At 33.5% G+C, this 21,026-nt stretch overlaps 1 pseudogene across 1 annotated transcript in view; it reads right to left on the bottom strand.

Annotated features, from left to right (window-relative positions):
• Positions 1–3,459: 3,459 nt before the first annotated feature.
• Positions 3,460–21,026, bottom strand: part of LOC146995282 (cullin-5-like) — a 267,165-nt pseudogene continuing 249,598 nt past the window's right edge. The window contains exons 17-18 of the transcript XR_015043187.1: positions 14,777–14,900; positions 3,460–4,991 (exon numbers count right to left, since the gene is read on the bottom strand). The product of XR_015043187.1 is annotated as a cullin-5-like (transcript). The remainder of the gene's footprint in view (positions 4,992–14,776; positions 14,901–21,026) is intronic.

Genomic DNA, 21,026 nt, shown 5'->3' with positions numbered 1-21,026 from the left:
TAATAGAACTGGAAGTAGATGATAGTTCTAATCTGGTAGAGTGACAGTTCCATTTCAGACACCTTGTACTTAATTAATTTTTTGTTTACAGATGCCACAACACAGTGCTCTAAAGCAAGCCACTTTCTTTCAAATGCTAAAAATAATTTCACAAAGTATGATTAAACAAGCCAATGTGGACTGTTTGCGCAGACGATATTTGCGATGGCGGGAAACTGACGTTAAATCCCGATATATTACACACATATATATATATGTAAGAAAAATAAAGAATATGTAAAAGATTAAATTAGCAGCATAAATTAATGTCTCTTCTCTATTCTAAAAATAGTAACCTCTCTCTGCACTGCGTCATTTCTAGATTAATTCATGTTGTATGACTCTTACATAATTCTGGTGATGTAAATGGAACTAAAACTCAAAAAGCCAATAATAATTTTACAGCAATATTAACTATTAAATCAGAATGCATTGAGAACCACAACTAACTCAGTCTGATTTAATATTTCACCTTGAATATAACACATTTGTTTCCTAGCTGTCAGGTGTATTCATGCCCAGTTTGATCTACAAGTACAGCTAATTTATGATTGGTTAGTTAGTGGCGTTACATAAAAAAGAAAAATCTCGAATTTGGGAGAGGAGATGAATTTAAGGGGAGAGAACCAAATTTAGAACATTAATTTTGAGGTCGCCAATTATTTCTTTAAAGCAGCCATCATATTTTGTTATATCTTACATATATATATACACACATGCACACATTAAAGGAAAGTTATATTTAAAAAAATCCAATACAAATTTAAAAACGTAATTGAATAAGCCATTAAAATCACAAAGAAGCAGTAAATTCATGTAAAATTTGTGTAATAAATACTGCATATTAAGACATCAAATTAATACTGCATATTTGTGTCAGTAACACTACCTATAATCAATGAAAAAGAGAAGAAAGGACTGGTTTCCGATATGGAATTTGTGTTTCCACTTTGTTTGACTAGAAACGTAGAATACACTTCGAGTAAAGTGATGGAATGTACAACTGTATATATCTGAATTTGATTGCAGTAGAAAAGCATACAGTAACTGCAGATATACAAACTGCTTTTTACGATAATCAAAACCTGTCTTGTGAATAAACTGATGGGTCCAGAAAAGATTACGGCGGCATACGACATACAATGCTTGCAGTGACCTTGATGTGCTAATACTGAGAGCACAATATTTTATGCAAATAACTTGTATGAATCATACAGCCTTATCATGCAACTTACATGAAACACAATACATACATTGCATCAATAGCTCATGCATCATTACACCAGGCCAACGCCAAGAGTTATGGAATGGGATGTAATTAGATACTTACCCAGTTCACATTTGGTGTACATATTTGGCACATTGACCCATGAGTTTACATCACAGATGTGTTAAGGCTAATTGTTGCCTTATAGTTTCAGCAGCCTCTTAAGTAACATCAAATTAATGTGCAATCATTCCACATTCAAAGAGTGATACTTCCTTGACAAGTTTATGTGCTAGCCTTGGCTAGTGCAATTGATAGATTTTGCCTCACTGAATGCACTCAGTCTATGAAGTCCCATACACTGACAAGATATAGATCATCAACAGCTACAAGAGATGAACTCTGGCAATGAAATACAGCTACCTGAACTGCAATATCGCAAAACATTATTAAAGTCTTTTTCAGATCTTGCCATACAACAGTAGTTATTGCTGCTCATGGTGGCCACATTTGGTTATGATCATAACCTATTCTGTTTGCCCAATACCTGAAATTGTACTTACTTATTTTTTTTATTAAGGTCAAATTCACTACAGCAAACCCGGCTAATAACAGACCCCCCCCCCCACATATAATGAATAAACCTTTTGCTCCAGTACCATTTCCTACACATTTAAATGTTTTATACAACTATGGCAAACTTCCGAATTTATGAAGATCATATAACCAACTATATGTATATCTTCAACTGAAATGTTTTTATATTTTTCATAATTTCCCCATAATTTCTGAAAAAAAACCCTTAAACTTATCCATGTTAGAATAGGGGGGGGGGAAGAAAAGAGTTTGTTACTGTTCTTTTTGTCTTCACACCTATCTGTCTCTATGTTCTAAACAAAGATTATGCAAAGCAGATATAACACCTAGTTCTTGGAGAACCACAATACACAACGTGCATAACTTAGGCTACCATATGCAGGGAAGAATACGAATAGATTCCCATTCCATTCAAGTACTTTGACCTGTAAGACATAGCTCTGATCAAGATTTTTGGTATTCATAGTAAAAGTTAACAGATTCTAAGCGTTTTGGGCTATACAGATGATTCGTCTCTTTAGGAAATGGAAATATTTTATCCTTATGGGTTTGTTTTAACTCAATATTTAAAATGCTGTCATGGTAAGTTTTGCATTTGCAAGATTATGATACTTTTATAAGAATTATTGCACCTTTTTTAATCCATATCTTAGAGTAAAATTATCATTGGATTTATAATAGAAAAGAGATAAAATTGTTTTCGCTTTACTCTTTTCACTCTGTACTGGGAAAATTTTCTGTGTTAAAAATTCCTCTGTATGCTTAGAGATGTATGACATTCTGTATTTTATGTAAAGTGAACCTTGTACGAAAAACAGAGAACAGATTTAACCAAATTGGCATCTGGTGGGAATATGATTTTTCTGAATCTATAATTGGTCCCATGTTGAAAAATCAAGACTTGATAATTTCTACTTCCAGAAAAAATTTGGATATAATGAAAAAATTTTAAAGGGCTGAGCATAACAATGTTAAAGTACTGCTAGAATATTTCACTATTCAAAAAAGCTGCAATCTTACCTGGACAATTACTAATTATAGATGTATATTTTAGATAAAGATGTGTATTTAAAGGGATGAGTTTAAACCATTGCTTTTATGTTGAATACTTCATTGTGTAAAATCACTGATGTATTTTGAAACTGAAAAACTACAATAATTATAATAAATGAATATAACAGTAATTAATCACTAATGATCTTTTAATTAATTATTACTCACTTCTTTTGGAAGATGCGAGAATGCTAATCGGTCTACTTTTTGTGATTCCTTTATCATTTTTTACATTATTTTGTGAGATAATATATTTTTTTCTTATCAGATTGGATATAGCAAACCCAAACTTTCAGTCTCATAGAGTTCATTATAGCAGGGTTCAACTGCATAAGAAATGTTTTGCTATTTTTTGTCTTTGTAACATTACATTTTGTCTATTACTCTTAACAAAAATGTTTTGTCTTTGTAGCAAAAACTTCTGCTATGTTTTGTCTTTGTTAATACAAAAATTTTAATAGCCAGCAAATATATGACAATTTTAAATGTCTATATTGTTTCCTTTAAACAAATTATACTAATAAGTAAACTACTTTTCCAACAGGAGGGTTATGCATTACACATTATTTCAGACAACAAATATTTTATTTAAAGAATATACATTTAAAAAACATATACAATTCATTTGGGGAAAAGGGTACATGCTTACAATACATAGGCAAAACAGATGATAAAATACCAGTATACATTTATGCCACATACATTAAGCTGCCACTGTATGGATTTATGAAATAGCAATAAATGGATATTTAACAATATGATCACTCCAGATATGAAAAATAATTCAAAAGTAACACTGAGAGTAAAAATGTTTGCAATGAAAATTTTAAAATATGTACTTAACATTACTATAAAGTCTTCAAATACATATGACGTTAATCTAAGACTAATACCAAATCATAGATAAAACAGTTACTTTGCACTTTAAAAAATAAAATCACTAGACAGATTATTTTTATAATGAAAGTTATACATCTTACATTATTTGACACAACAAATGTTTTATATGAAGAAAAAATTTAAAAGTACACTATTCAGTGGGGTAAAATGTCGGCAAAAAATGGCAACAGAAAAAGCATATACGTAAAGTTAGAACACGCAGATTCAAAATACATGATTTAAAAACATAGACATAATGAATTAATAACATATAATCCTAATTATGAGTAGGACAATAACAGCAAGTAAAAAATTAACAATATATGAACTATATGTACTATAATGCAACTAATAAGCTCTTGTTTGATTCAGTATAAAATAAAAAGGAAAAATGAAACAATAAATAAATTAGTTTGTTCCCAACAATAATCTCTGTTTTAAGAAATCATATGTTAAATATAAATCTTCCCCAAAAATTATTATCACATCTGCCCTTGCATCAAACTAAGACAAAAATGCTACAACTTTTGCTTTATGAATAAGGGCTAATTTAAAATATTGACAATTTTTTGATGAATTCTTTTTATTAGAATGAGTTATCTTTCCTTAGATTTTTAATGTGTAGACTTAACTACAAATTATTACTTTGGATGATAACTTTTTTCAATAAATTTCCATTGTACAAATAAAAACTGCCCACACCAGATAATTACACATCATTCGTAAAATTTACAATTATCTTTATGTACAAAAATTATTTATTAAAAAATTATAAGCACTGGAAAACAACAGAATTACAAAAATGAACATGACATATGTACAAAGACCTCTGAACATTGCAGACATTTTTAAAAGGTTACACTTAATATTAGACAGCCCCCGATACCTTTGAGTAAATGACACTTTTTCTTACGAATCATCTGACTATAACATGGCAATAAGCAAATTTGCTGAATATTAAGATAGGGAAAAGAAAACAGCTTATATAAATTTGATTCATGATTTTATTAACAATTTAAAATTATTCCACATAAATAAAAACACTTATATCATCTTCATCCCGTTTTATATACTTATGCTCAATGAGCCATTCTATCTGTTCTTTCATCATTTTCCTGGATGGCAAAAACATGTTTTTCAAAATTTCGACAAGTTCAGTTTGTAACTAAGCATTTGTCACTTGTTTTCTCATTTTCATTATTTTCATTATTGCTTCCTGTGAAAAAGAATCCAAATGTTACAAGAGTATATATAAATAGCATGAACACAATGGACATACTATACCATTTCCAGTTCAATTAAGCTATATCACAGCTCACAAGTTTGAAAACTGAAGTAGAATTTTCATGCTGCATGGCAATGTGACTTCAAAACATTTACAATTTGACTAAAGATTATATTTACAATACATCATCTGAATTATTAAGCTGCATTAGTTATAACATTATTCTGAAATAAAATATATGGAATTAAAATAATTCATTATTTTAACTTTTTTTTTTTTTTTTTGGGGGCTAACTGCATTTGATTTTATAATTTCTTAAAACTTCATCTTGATGAAAGCTCATGTAGCAAAGGAAAATTTTTAGATATTAAAGGGCTTTTAAATATGATAAAAATGGCAATTAATATGCATGTAATCAAGTGGATAAACTTAGTAGTGAACCATTTAAATATTTAAAGCAAAATTAAATGCTAATGCTTACCAATTAAACGAACCGTGACTAAACCTTTCTAACATGAATGAAATAAAAAAGAATTGCATGTTTACAATTTCCATGTGATTTATCCCGTAACTAATGATCAATGATTCTGGTTGTAAAGTTTCAAAATTCAAATGCTGCCAAAAAGCATTATTAAGTTATTTCCAGAATCAAAGATTGCATAAAATAAAGTTGACTGTTTGCTGAGAATTTAATACACAAGAGCTTACTGATTAATGTTTCCCGAGTTCAAATAATGAGTAATGCTTAATTACAATATATTTCTGACAAATTATTAGCCTACCAGCAGCCAAGCAGTAAAATCACTGAACACTGGAAGGTTCCAAGGTTCGAATCCCATGAACAGGCTAGCTGTATGTGCATTTCTGTGGTCTTCCCCATGTGTAACGTGTATACAAGCCAGTTTTCCTTAGAAAGTCCTCCACAAAGGCATCCCTCCGCTTAGGCAGATAGCCTTGAGGCTTTGTCATAATCACATAAACCAAACCAAAAACAATCTAACAAATTATTTATTAAAACATTTTATTGCCATACTTATATGAAAAGCATAAGTAATGAACCAAAAGATAACAAAATTTTAAGTATATCTTCCGTATGTTTCATGGCATGAAAATATCTACATACCTATTACAAAAAATAGATTTGGGAGGCAACTTAAAGAAAACAAAATTTTCCACATGTTGCACATAGATTTCAGTGAAAAGAGGCAACACTTATGTTCCCATAAAACGACTTTCTTGCTGTTGTTAGGTTTCTCCATTGGCTTTATGTTGTACACTGGACTTACATGAACCTTGTATAGTTACATACTCCAAATTGCAGAAAATAATACATGTCCTCCATATTTTGTAGAAAAACTTGTAAAAAAATCAACAAACAAGCTTCTACAGTCCTTTCTCAAAAACTAAAGTTGTTATAAATGCAAGCATCACATAACAGTAAATTTATTGGAACTTTTTCTACTACATGATCACCTCATGAATCTGCTGTGTTTGAAAGATCTGGTTATAAACATGGCATTATCCTAGCCTCATTTATCTGGAAATTGTTAAGATCAGATAAATCAAATATTGCCACAATAGATACTTCACGTGTATATACTACCCCAATTTACAATGAAAGAAACAAGCACAGAAACTCAATGTATCAGCTCAACATACAGAAAACTATCGATAAGAATTCCTGAGCATAAAGCCAGAATTATAATTAAAAAAGCAACTAAAACCACCACTAGGTGGTGTTGCAACAAAGACCTTCCTTTCAAGCTTCCCTACATATGAATGCAATTTTAAGTACAATAATCCTGCAGAAACCAAAGAACATGGCAAAACCATCCATTACAACTCTAGCTAAAAAAAAAAGCAGAATGGTCAACATATTTAATTTGTGTTTACATATGGTTCTGGTACATCAACCTAGAGTACTAACATATAAAGGATACATATATAAAAGATATATATATAATGATATATAGTTACATATATCTAAATGAATGAAACACCTATATATGACATTCATTCGGTTCAACTTGATGCCCGGCTGGATTAGTGTCGCTGCTGCTGCCAGAGATGGCAGCTCAGTGTACTGAATTCTGCATGCACTGTGGAAAGAAAAAAGAACTTCCTTCCACACAGCATGAAGGTTTTGTGGTATATTGAATGCAGAATTCAGTACAGAGAGCAGCCCCATCTGGCAGCAACAGCTGCAATTTGACTACACTCTAAGTTGAACTGAACTTGGATGACAGATAAGGGGGTACTTCATTCTATGTGGCTTCAATTCTGTACCAGAGTTCATCAATCATAGTGACAGATGAGTGGTCACATGCCAGTCTCTTGGTAACCCATAACTAGATGTTCTAGCTGGATGAGAGATATGGAGAACTTGCTGGCTAGAGCAACAATGGAATTGAATTCCTCTGTATTGACCACATATCCTTACTGTCCATCATGCATTATTTAGTCGAATGATTTCATTACTTAGGCCTCGATGATAGGGCACATTCATGAACCTTAACAAGTCATAAATGTACCAGTGGCCATCCAGATTACCAGCTATGAGACCAAGATATAACCTGAATGTCTATCCACGGCACCCCACATTAGTATGCCACGAGCTTAGGCATTATGACAATAACAAATGCAAGTTGGCATCATTCGTGCTACTCCCTGCCTCCATGATTGAATACATCCAACATCATGCTGTATGCAGAACCGCGATGTGATCGAGAAGATGACTTGGTGCCATTCCTGTGTCCAGTGCTGTTGTTTCTTGCACTGGGTGTAACCTGTCTCCACGGCAATAACAGGGAAAGGCATAAAAAAGATGCTACACATGTCATCCTGCACAGGAACCAAGTTTGACTCAAATGTGCCATGGTTGTATAATCTTCAAGGTCAAGAGGACAACATATATAAATATATATCCTCTTGGATATTAGTGGCTCTGGTCATTGAGATCCCACATGGCACCCTGCAGGATCCTACTGGACCTATTAATTACCCATTCACTTGACAGTAATGAGTTGAGTTTCCAACTTACATGAGTAGCAATGTTGTGGAAAATAAACTGCAGTCCCAAAAGGCTGTGATCCTGCCACAGTCAAACTGTGATAAGTGCTGGTAAAAGTTCCTCCTCACGTGAGGATAACAGACCTTAACACCAACAACCAAAGCTGAAATGTGATTTCCATGTTAAACTGTAGAGACAGGTATTTTTGGAGGCAGTCAAGATGAAAAATTAACAACGCCTTCACCAGGAATCGAACCGTGGACCTCTCAATTACACGCTGAATGTGCACACCACTACACCATGAAGGCTCGCTAAGAAGGTGGGAGAAATACCTTATAAAACAACTGCTGTCCAATCTTTCCATTTACACACAAGACAGATGGTGTTGCTTATACCTGCTCTGTGTGCATGTTCTGGAATGCATATCCCCACAAATATTATTTTTCAGGCAAAATTTGCTGTTTGTTACATGTTGCCTTCATGGTACAGGAATTTTAATAGCTGATCAATGTGTGTTGTGTGGGTGAAATATGTAAATAAAAATTCTAGCTTTAATTTGTTTACTTTGCTGTTTTGATCTAAAAATTGTAAATTCTTATAATAAATCTCTAAAATGCAATATTTTCAAATTAATACATGTCACATAACTGTTGCATTATGCTGGTGATGCAGATAGTTTTGCAAACTGAAACTCAAATGGCCACCAGTTATTAAAATTTTTAACTGCCAACAGGAAATTTGAGAGGAATAACTTTTTCACAACTCTCCTAAGCTTTCATTTTAAATGGGTTACATTCCAGCTCTTGCTTGCTGTTCAGCAATGATGTTGCCAAATTATCTCTCTTTCATCAACTGTATAATTATAATGATGTGCAATTCATTTTAAAACTGTGCTTCTCAAAAATAAAGAAAATTTTCCTTCACTAGCCCGTCTGCAACTTTATGTAATTATATATATACATTCCATTACCATCTATAACAACAATCATGATTAAAAACATCTGAGTCTCCTCCTCTAAATTATTACACATGTAGAAATAATTAAGAATATATATATTAATTAAGAATAAATATATAGAATAATAGAATAAATATATAGAATAATAACAATTTAATATGGTGAAGTATTAAAACTGAATCAAAAAATTGAAAAAAAAAATTGCAATAAAAGTAAACTCATACAAAAAATTGAAAAAAAAATTATTTTGTATATTATGTATCTAATATCGAGTCACATCCGAGCCGCTTGCCATCTGTACCTTAAAGATTTCAGATAACAGGTTTTTATCATTATATTATTTTTCAAGTGTTTCAAGTTTTTTAAAAAATTTGAATGCTTCAAACTTAGTGTTATATTCTCATTTTCAATCACATTCATGTCCATAAATTAAGGATAATTCGGAGTCACACGGAAATCGAACTCTAAAATAAATATATCACCTGTAAAATCACAACACACATCTTCAAGAACCGTATGCAAATTTCAGGTAGTAACTAGATGACACTGATGGTACGTCACAATGACGAGAGTGTAAGAGAGTGATATATAAGGAATACAGGCAAAGAAGTAAAATTTTTCGCAGGCACTTTATAAGCATTTCAGTGCAATAACCGAATAGTTATGACACAAAGGAAGCAAATGGATGATTTTTTACGTGGTAGAATTATCGGCCGTCTGGAATGTGGGCGTACCCAACTGGAAGTATCAGACAAACTTGGAATTGCCCAGAGTATCATCTCCAGGCTTTGGCAACATTCCAAGATGATGGTAATGTGAGAGTAGACGTTACAGCACAGGTTGCCCCAGAGTTACAACGCCGAATGAGGACCGGTATTTGGCAGTTACTGCCAAAAAAAACTGGCGGAGCACAGCCTCAGACCTGTCTCGTCAGCTCTCTTAAGCCACTGGTACGACAATTTCAAGGCAGACCATGTACAAACGCTTAGGGCAGATTGGTCTATATGCTCGTAGACCTGTCATATGCATTCCACTTACTGCAACTCACTGTCGCCTGCAGTTAATCCTGGAGTAGAGAGCATGCATTGTGGACACCGCAACAGTGGGCTTGTGTGATGTTTTCCGACAAGTCCAGGTTTAGCTTGCAGTCTGATTCTCGCCGGACTTTCATATGGAGAGCTCCAGGTACCCGTTACTACCAAGAAAACATCATTGAACAACACCGTTACGGTGGTGCAGGAGTGCTCATTTGGGGTGGAATTATTCTGGGTTCCAGAACTGACCTGCATGTTCAAATTGGAACCATGACAAGTCAAATCTATCAGGACGTCATTCTGGAACAACATGTACATTTGTTTTGGGGCGCCATGGCCGCACAATTTGTGTTTATGGATGAAAACGCCCATCCTCACCGTGCAAACATCGTAAGCGAATGCCTTCAATCGGCGATATCACCCGTATGGACTGGCCAGCATTCTCACCGGACTTGAATCCAGTAGAGCACATGTGGGATACATCGACAAGTTGCAGCCTGTCAACCTCCTCCTACATGTCTACCGGAACTTCGGAGAGCATTGCTTTTTGAGTGGTGTAATATCCCCCAAGATCAGATCGATAATTTGATACTCAGCATACCTAGGCGTTGTACGGACTGCATTGCATTGTCTGGGAGACATACAATGTATTAATCATACCAACCATGTAATATTGATTTTTTGTAAATAGGTTTTTTTCTGTAATTTGCTCCAGGGAGGAAAAAAATCGAAATTTTCCTTCTTAACAATACATATTCTTTGATTCTAACTTCCATGGTACCGTATATTAGTATTAAACCGATTTTGTTTTATACGACAATAAGTATTTTGCTTAGTTCAACATGCACTGCACATGCGATTCTCGAGGTTACCTGAAATTTGCTTTGCCTTTCTAAAAGACAATCTAATTGGAGCTGTGAAAATTGGCTCTATTCCAGCTGCCCGAACGACGCTCACCCAATACACAATTCGCCAATAAAAGTGATCGTTTCCAACGTCGGTGCAAAACTCGCTTTTTTGGGGGGGGGATCGCCATATGAAATTCCCTGAACTTCTTGGTCAATTTTCAAATTCCCTGACTTTTTCCAGTTTTCCAGGTAGCGTGGCAACCCTGTTGCAAAAATGCTACATAAATGCAGCCAATCAAGTCATTCTGGGAGAAAGTATGGACCGAGTAAAAAGTCTCCTACAATGCTAGAGCACATGCTGAGGGCAAATTTGCACTGTGAGGCATGCATACATGTAGCATGTGAGTTTTTATCTGCCCAAGTATGCAAGCTGTGTATGTTCATCACACCCTCTAGTGAGAAGGTAGCCTCATCAGTGACGAGATCACTTGCTGTGAAGTTTTGGTTTGCACAATTTTTTTGCAAAAATCACCACGCAAAATCTATGTGCTTGTTGTAGCCTTCCGGTTCCAATGTCCAGATGCATCGTAAATGGAAAGGATGCAGTCCTTTGTCATGTAAAATACGCCAGACGGGGATATGAGTGTCTCGGGCTACAACTCATGTACTTGTTGAAGGATTATGCTCCAGATCTTGGAGAATGCTTTCTTTTGGAAAAAAACTGTCCGAGTTATTCGTTGGCGACCGGCATTTGGCTTTTGCATATCGAATGAACTGTTTCGCACAATCGTTGATGCAGAGTGGCAAGGCAACTTTCTATATCAGGATATTTCTCGTGATTCATTCACATTGCTTTTCATCGATTGCAGCTGGGCATGCATACATCAAGTGCACGTCAGCCATTTTGTGGTATGCGTAACTAGCCATACTACTGCCAACGCATCCACGGCTTCAATGGAGACAATCTCCGTTTCCTCAGCTGTTGCTTTTGTTAAATGTTTTCTTGAATCACCATGTATTTTATCTCTCTTAATTAATCAATCAATTTTGAAGCCCTTTGCATGACATTAATAGTAATTATTAATTAAACTTTATCCCATTTTTGGTGTATCTGTACGTTTACACACACAAACATATATATATGCATTTGAATGCTAGTATAATTTCATGACCCCCTTAGTAATAAATAAATGAAATGAATGAGTTTATTGCTTTTGAATAGCGTAGTTTGTTAATTAATTACAGAATAAATTTGAAAGAAAAAATTAAAGTCGTTTTGCGTGAATGACAATACACTGCCATAAAGAAGATAAAAACATTTTAATTCCAAGAGTGGCAACCCATTTCTTTTAAATCACCAAGTCTCTTCATTAAATTCAAAATATAAATATCTTAAGCATTGATAAGCAACAAAGATTTTAGATGTTGAGGTTTTAACTCTTTGGCTGCTCATCCTGCGATTTCCACGGGCAACTCAAATGTAGCAAAATCTGCTCATCCCCCGGGCATGTGTTTTTCTTCCTTTATTGAGGAGCGCATCCCGTTTTTTCCCATTGAAATAAATTATATACAGTATTAGACGTTTAGTTTACATATTGGCCAACAGATATTGTTAGTTCTCCACTAAATTGCGGCATTTGAAGGCACGTGGTATTACCGCTCAAACTTCACTTTTTGGTGTTTTTTCTTACAGAAATGGCTGCTAGAAAACATTCAGCAATTATCTTAATTATTTAATTAAATTATTGAATTATTAATTAGATTGATCATTAACTAGATTTATTGAATCTGGTGCAAAGACCGTGAAGTTAGACTTTGTCTTGAAACGTGTTTTGAACTCTATCATACTAAACTGCATTTCTACGGTAGTTTTTCCTCAGTGCTTTATATTTTCTTAAATTTTATACATTTTGCTTTTTTATATTATGCAATAAATATAAATTAACTGTAATTCGACTGAAATTTATTTAGAAAAATTTTTTGGGGGGTGATAACATCTGAAATTGTTTTTTCTGGCAACTTTAGTTTCTCATGATAAAAATTTATATTATATATATATATATATAAGTATTTTATAAAAAGAAAAAGCTCATTTTTCAATTCTCCAATATATATAGAATCAAAATATGGGGAAAAAAGTTTTTTAAGCTATTTTGGTCTACAAATTGAGCAATCAGACAGTTAATCAAATGTTCCTTAAATTTGCACAAAATATGAAAGTTGTGCTTCAGCGTTCAGATGAAGACGGTGTTCAAAATTTGGTGGCTCTAAGTGCCACAATTATTTCACAATGCATTTAAATTTGAAAGACAAATACCTGCACTTTGCCAACTGGCAGCATACTTCTTTTATATCACCAGGTTTTCTGATATATTTGAAACATAGATATCTTATATGTTGCTGAGTGGCAACATAAACCTTTTAAATTACAGAGTTTTTAATCAAAAGTTCATTAAATTCACACAAAATAAATAAAAAAAAATCAAAATTCAATCTGAGGTGCTCATGTGAGGGATTATGCAAATTAAAAAATTGGCAGCTCCTATGTTTCACCCTTATTCCCTTATGCAAGGAACATACACACATAAATATTATTTATAATTTAGTAATAAAGATATTAATTGTAAATAAAAAAAACATGCATTAAAAGCTGCAGTAAATCAGTGGTAATAATTTAAACTAAAATCAAAGCAAATTCAAATATCATACTCAGCAGAATAAGATTTACACTTGATAAGGCCCTAAGCTATTTGAGATTTGGGGACCTTTATACATCTGTTATAATATATTTTAATTCTATATACACTATATTTTAATTGGGGGGGGCAAGAAAGTGGGGACCCTAAGCTATAGCTTGTGGAGTTTATACGTAAATCCAGCCCTGATACTCAGTTTGACAAAGTTGGAAAAGTGAAATGATATAAAAAATTTCAAACGATTACTGCACAAATGAAAAAACAAGTGAAATTATAAAAAGTAAAAAATAAAAAATAAAATAAATAAATCACATGATAATTTGACTTTTTTTAAATGCCAACATTTTGAGTTGATGAGGTGTTTTGTAAATTTTCCCTTGTGTCAATTTATGCAGAAACTGTTTGCACATTTTGCAACTTTATAATTTTCTACCAATTTACTTTTCTACTTTGCCAAACCAAATATTGTATTTAGTTTGATTCAGGTTTAGTTTTAAATTTACTCTATATATTTTAACTTAAATATTTTGACTTAAATTTTTAACTTTATATTTTGACTTTTTGGAAAAATGGTCTGGATTTTACCAACAATTCCAAGCTATTTTCCAATTTACTGACTTTCTAAGCATGTGGAAGCCCTGCATCAAGACAGAAAAAGAGGTTATTTGATTCAGAATGCTACATTATCTCTTAAAATTGTAGATCCATGATGAGTTTGCTGCCACACATCGTAAAAAGTGTCAAAGTAAGCACCCACACTAGTAGCCGAATGGTTAAAAAAAAATGCTGAGAGTTTGACCGAGGTTCAAATCTATGCAAACGAGATGGCTGAATGGTCGGCTTTGGTGAGTTCCCCCCCTCATGTAATGCAAAAGCAAGCCAACTTCCCTTAGTAAGTTTCTATAAAGGAATTCCTCCTCTTAGGCAAACAGTTCTTGCATACTTTCCCATATTCAAATAATCTAACCTAACCTTAAAGAGGAAAAGATTAGTCCAGCATTTCATACTTATTTATTTAGACTTTTCATATGTGATACGTACTTCTGACAATAATAACATGCATAGTTATTTCTATACAGCAGTTTTTGCTAACAAGCTCACTATTTTTGTGAATAACCTTTTGAAAATTTATACTCTAGATAACAACAATAAAAAATCAATATATTTACAGTAATTACAAACATGTAGCATAAAATTTAGAATAGGTTAATAGTTGAAAGAAACATTAACCTGAGTTCTGAGTGTTCGAAGTAGTACTATGCGTTCATTTTCTTCTTGTTCACTTCTTTCTGTTGATAACTGAAGTCTTCCAATTAAATTAACTTTACCTCTCTTCTGAGGTTTTTTATTTTTCCTGTAAAATATTAAAAGTTTAGCTGTAACTTAGAATATAACACATATGGAAATGAAAAAGAAACACACTAAGTGAAACACGAAACTAGTAATGCAACAACCTCGTGTTTGGCATAGATTTAGGTATAAGATCTCAAGCTATTTCAAGGGCAAACTGGTACAGGTCCCTCTTCATCAGGAGCAAAGAAATCTGCAAGACTGGAAAGCAGTGGGCTTTACGGTCATATTTATACTCCACAAAGAAGCAAATGAGAAGGTAGTGCCATCTTTGGCCAAAATATTAATGAAATTAAAAAATTAAATTAGTAGAATTTTAAAAGTTGTAGGAATGACTGGATTGGACTTTTAGGTTAAGATAAACTTTTGTGACTAACTTTGCGAAAAACTTCAAGTAAATCCAATTCACGAATTGAAGAAGCTTTTTAAATGATTTTTGCAGACGCAAAATCAAAATTATTATTACATTCCCAACAAAGATTAGTTATCAAAGATTTTTTAATTTTGCCTTTTCGGACATAAGATTGGTGTTCCTCGATACGAAACTTTAACACTCTTTTAAATTGGCTGATGCATCTCAAACCGCACTGACATGATATGCTATAAATTCAAAAAAAAATTAAAGTTAGAAATGTAATCTTTAAGAGTTAAACCATGGATTTTTATTGATAGGCAAGAAAATGACTGGATAGTTGGATTAGACAAATTGAACTTCTGAAGAATCCATGCAATTTTAAAACTGACAAAAGGATAAAATGGAAACACAAGAAGGCTATTAATGTTATTTTCTAATAGCAGAATGTCTTCTCTGATGGCAATCAGAAAATCTTTTAAGGCTTTGACCACAGTAGAAAATCCTGGATCAATGGAAACTGATCTCCAATAATTGAGTTCATTAGCAAGCACAGGTTCTGAAGAGCAAACTTACGAATAATCATTAAAAGAAGCCATTTTTTGCTTACATAATATGTAATATAATACAAGCACAAAATACATAAGTAAAAGGAAGCTATTTTTTGCTTAGCCAGGTGACATGGTTTAGCACAGGGTAGTAAACAAACAAAAAAGTGTTTACCACAGGAGAGAGTGATTACCACGGGAGAAAATCCTGGATCAATTGAAACTGATCTCAAATAATTGAGTTCATTAGCAAGCAGAGGTTCTGAAGAACAAACTTCGAGAGCACAAAATACATAATACTAAGAAGAAGCCATTTTTTGCTTAGCCAGTGACATGGCTTAGCATGGGGTGGTAAACAAACAGAAAAATGTTTATGGTAAACAGTAATACTGAAATCAGATTCACTGTGAATTATAACAATATCAAGGAAGGTAGGGAATTCTCAGATTCGAATTCAAAAGTGAACTGGATAGTTGGATTAGACAAATTCATAACAGACATAATTTGGGATAAATCTTTATTACCATCAGAAAGTGTGATAGTGTCATCTACGTAGCGAATCCAGAGACAAAAAGGTAGTTTCTAAAATAATCTGACTTCAGAATAGTGCATGTAAATATTAGCAAGTACAAGACTGAGGGGATTGCCCATAGCTAATTGCTGAATTTGGCGATAATAATCACTTTGGAAAAAAAGTTCGTTGAACTCTTGAGATTTTAGTAACAGAAATTAACTCTTGGTTTCAGTAACTGTGAAAGGAATTCTCAAAGCCTAGTTTCAAAGACAATTTAGTATTCCTTCAACTGGAATAGTAGTTAAGCAGTGACATTGAACCGTAATGGAACACAGAGGGGGAAAAATCTTTCAGTTTATGGAGTTTCAAGAAAATCTAATTTACCAATTGAAGAAGCTTTCTGAACAATTCACTCTGAAATATACACAAGTTTGCACATGTGCAAATTTACAATTACATGTGCTAAATTATACAAGTTTGTATCATTCCCAAATTTATACAAGTCAAATGTAGTCTTAAATCTTCTGTTCACAATACAAAAATTATGCATAAATTCAAACTGTCAGCTCTTCATTACATGATAAGAAACTCAGGTTTGGCTAAAATTGAATTTGGATTATATTACCTTCATTTAAAAACTGCCAATTCTACTTTTAATTTCCCTTCTTTTGATTGTAAATCTTGATCTAGAACTGATACCACTTGTCTAGGCCATAAAAGTGTCCTTGTTTCTAAATTCCAAAAGCTTTCACCCCTATCAGCTAGTCCCACCCACCTTCTTAACCTTCCCACTGCAAATCCTAATCCCATCATTAATATCTCTAATATTAATCTTTCAGAAGATAATATGAAAATATTAAAATATAACTTCAACTTTTAAAAAACATCTAAACCTTCAACTCCTCAAATCATCACTGCTATTGAAAAAACTTTTAAATTCTCTAAAACTTCAGAAACACAGAAGGACACAATCCAATACTCAATTACTCACAACATGGATTTTAATAACAGATCATTTGTTTCAAATCTTAAGCGAAAGAAAATGAAGGCCTTAAGTGAAATTCACTCTAATGCTAACATTATAATTTTTAAAGCTGATAAGAACTAACAGATTATTGTTATGGACAAAAACACATACAGAGTCTCGAAACTGATAAATGAAAGCCAAAATTCTTTCAAATTCTGATCTCACAAAAGTAAAAACAGTTGTTCAGTCTTCTCCTATCATCCCAATTCAATTTAAAAAAATCTTTTATTCCACCTATTGCTAACAGTGCTAGGTTCCATACTCTTCCCAAAGTCCATAAAATTGGAGTTCCGTCTTGACCTATTGTTTCCATTTAAGGAACAGCATCCTTTGGCTAAATATTTAGTTTCCAGATTTTCTCCATTACTTTCTAATAATATTCACACTGTAAAAAGTTCTTTTGAAGTCATTGAGATACTTAAAGATTTTTCTCTCCTGCATTCCATTGTAGTTTCCTTTGATGTGAAATCACTGTTTACTTATGTTTCAGTCAAAGGAGCACAAATTGTCTTGAAATCAGGCTTCAAGAATTCCATTTTACACACACTAAAATTGAAGAGTTAATTTCTCTTAGTAAAAATCTCTTTGAATACAAAACACTTTGTTTTCCAAAGTTAATATTATCACCAAATTGAGAGAGCCATGGGTAATCCTCTCAGCCCTGTACTTGTTGACATTTACGCGCACTATTTTGAAGTGAGATTATTTCAGAAATTTTCTTTTCATTTCTGGATTTGTACATAGACGACACTTTCACACTTTTTCATGGTAATAAAGAAGATTTATCCCAAATTTTATCTGTTATGAATTTGATTGATCCAGCTATCTAGTTCACTTTTTAATCTAACAACTCCCTTCCCTTCTTTGATATTCTTATAATTCGCAATGAATCTGATTTTGACACTACTGTTTACTAAACACTTTTATATTTGTTCACCCCCCTGCTAAACCCTGTCACTTAGCTAAGAAAAAATGGCTTCTTTTTACTATTATGTATTTCATGTTCATGAAGTTTGTTCTTCAGAAGCTCTGCTTGCTAATAAACTCAATTATTTGAGATCAGTTTGCATTGATCCAGGATTTCTGTTTGTTTACTGCCCTATGCTAAAACCATGTCACCTGGCTAAGGAAAAAATGGCTTCTTTTTACTACGACGGCTATCCAGAAAGTAGATTACGTTTTGGAATAAAAAAATAAACAAAGTATAGGAAACAAATTTTATTATATACAGATGAAAGCCACACTCAAATACTACTTTTCTACATAGTCACCATACAAATTAAGGCATTTATCGTAGCGATGTACGAGCTTGGAAATTCCTTCGTCGAAAAATTCGGCCGCCTGCGCCTTCAACCACTTCGTTACCTCTTCTTGCAGCTGTGCGTCGTCATCAAAACGCTGCATAGCCAGCCACTTCTTCATTGCTGGGAATAGGTGGAAGTCGCTCGGTGCCAGGTCGGGACTGTACGGCGGATGAGGAAACAACTCCCACTTAAAAGATTCAAGAACTTTACGAGTGACATTTGCCGTGTGGGGCCGGGCGTTGTCGTGAATCAACAAGATCTTAGAGCTCAACATTCCTCTGCGCTTGTTTTGAATTGCTCTTCTGAGTTTTTGGAGAGTTTGGCAATACCTTTGAGAGTTTATTGTAGTGCCTCTTTCCAGGAAGTCCACCAAAATTACACCTTTTCTGTCCCAAAAAACAGTCGCCATCATCTTCCTTGCCGACATTGTTTGCATGCATTTCTTGGGTTTTTGGGGAGAACTTGTGTGCCCCCACTGCATTGATTGCAATTTCGTTTCACAGTTCACATGTTTCACCCATGTTTCGTCACCAGTAACGATGCGATCGAGTAAAGAGTCACCATCCTTATGGTAAGCGTCCAAAAAGTTCAACGCTGCAGCCATTCGCTGATTTTTGTGGTCCTCTGTCAAGATTTTTGGAATCCATCTTGCACAAAACTTGTGGTAACCAAGCTTTTCGCTGATGATTTCGTGCAACAAACTTCGCGAAATTTGTGGAAAACTCAAAGAAAGTTCCGTTATTGTGAAATTTCGATTTTCACGGACTTTAGCATCGACTTTTTCGAGAAGTTCGGCGGTCACTATGCTGGGTCTCCCACTTCGATCTTCGTCGTGAACATTGGTTCGGCCATTTTGAAATCTTATGACCCACTGACGCACTCCACCTTCAGTGATAATGTTGTCCCCATACACTTCACGAAGCTGCCGATAGATTTCTATCGGTTTACAGTTTTTTGCAGTCAGAAACCTTATTACTGAGCGCACCTCGCAGCTCGCGGGATTTTCAATTAACGCAGACATTTCAAACCGTCACAGTATCTGAACGGAGCACAGCACGAACCTCTCACTAGCACGGCTAGATGCAGACTGAGCTGCGCAACGCTCTGACCCCAAGATGGCCGCGCTAGCCCCGCCCCTAGCGGACACAGACGGAAACGTAATCTACTTCCTGGATGGCCCTCGTATTATACATTTCATGCTTTCAAATTTTGTTCTGCAGAACCTTTGTCTGCTAATGAACTCAATTATTTGAGATCAGTTTCCATTGACCCAGGATTTTCTCTCCTGGTCAAAGCCTTTACAAAATTTTCTGCTTGCCATCAGAGAAGACATTCTGCTATTAGAAATAACATTAATAACACTGTGGAGTATAAATGTCCACTGTAAAATTATGCCCACTGCTTTCCAGTCCTGCAGATTTCTTTGCTCCTCACAAAGAGGGACCTGTATTTGTTTGCCCTCGAAATCAATTGAAATCTTGTATATAACTCTACTCCTGACTCAAGGTTGTTGTGTTACTAATTTCACATAACACATATATCAATAATTATTATTTTGAAAGTTAATTTGCTAATACAACACTGTAATGTTTATATTCAGGGAGGAGATAAATGAAAAATTGCCCTTTAAGTTCACCTTATAGATATAAAATAGCAATAGCATTATATCTATACAAAAATGGATATTATTAAAAAATACTTCTAAACTTCTTTAAAGTCATATTGTAAAAATATAGAGCTATGTTAGGTCTACAGATAAATATTATTAACAAAGCTGCTGCTTAATATAGCTATGTATCATTCATGAGCTGCAATATTAGTACAACTCAAAACATGAAGTATTGAGATAAGCATGCCTAAAGTTTTCCTTGGTTCTGAAATGCAAGAATCGTACACTTAATTGTCAGATTAAGAAATAAGCATTACTAAAAGATCATAAAATTTAAAAAAATTATCAAATTTTTTATGAAATAATGTTAGTAAAAAAATTTTTATCAAATTTTTTAATATTATATTGAATTGTTCTCGAAGTTCATGGCTCATACACAAAATTCGAAAACAATAAACTGAATTTTATTAATAATGTTACCATATTGTGACAGGTGTTACAAAATTACAAAATGGCATTCTTAATATTTTCCTTGGTTCTTGGTTGGGTTTTCCTTGGTTTTAGTTCTACATCAGTAAACAGGATATAAAAGAGTGAACGATTTTCCAACAGCAGCCTACATAAGTATCAAAATAGAATGCATTTTTATTGTTAAAATTTTAGATTGCTGCAAAATGCTAAAGAAGAACTTCCTATTGCACTGCTGGCTATAAAACAGTATAGACTGTCAAATTTCTCCATAGATAATCTCCATATATTCTTGCAAGTAGTTTATA

Source organism: Stegodyphus dumicola, chromosome 9, assembly GCF_044657685.1.
Source record: "Stegodyphus dumicola isolate Sdum_Otavi_A_Nest chromosome 9, ASM4465768v1".
Lineage (NCBI taxonomy): Eukaryota > Metazoa > Arthropoda > Arachnida > Araneae > Eresidae > Stegodyphus > Stegodyphus dumicola.
Note: the sequence above shows the minus strand (reverse complement) of the source record. Positions and strands in the feature narration are given on the sequence as shown.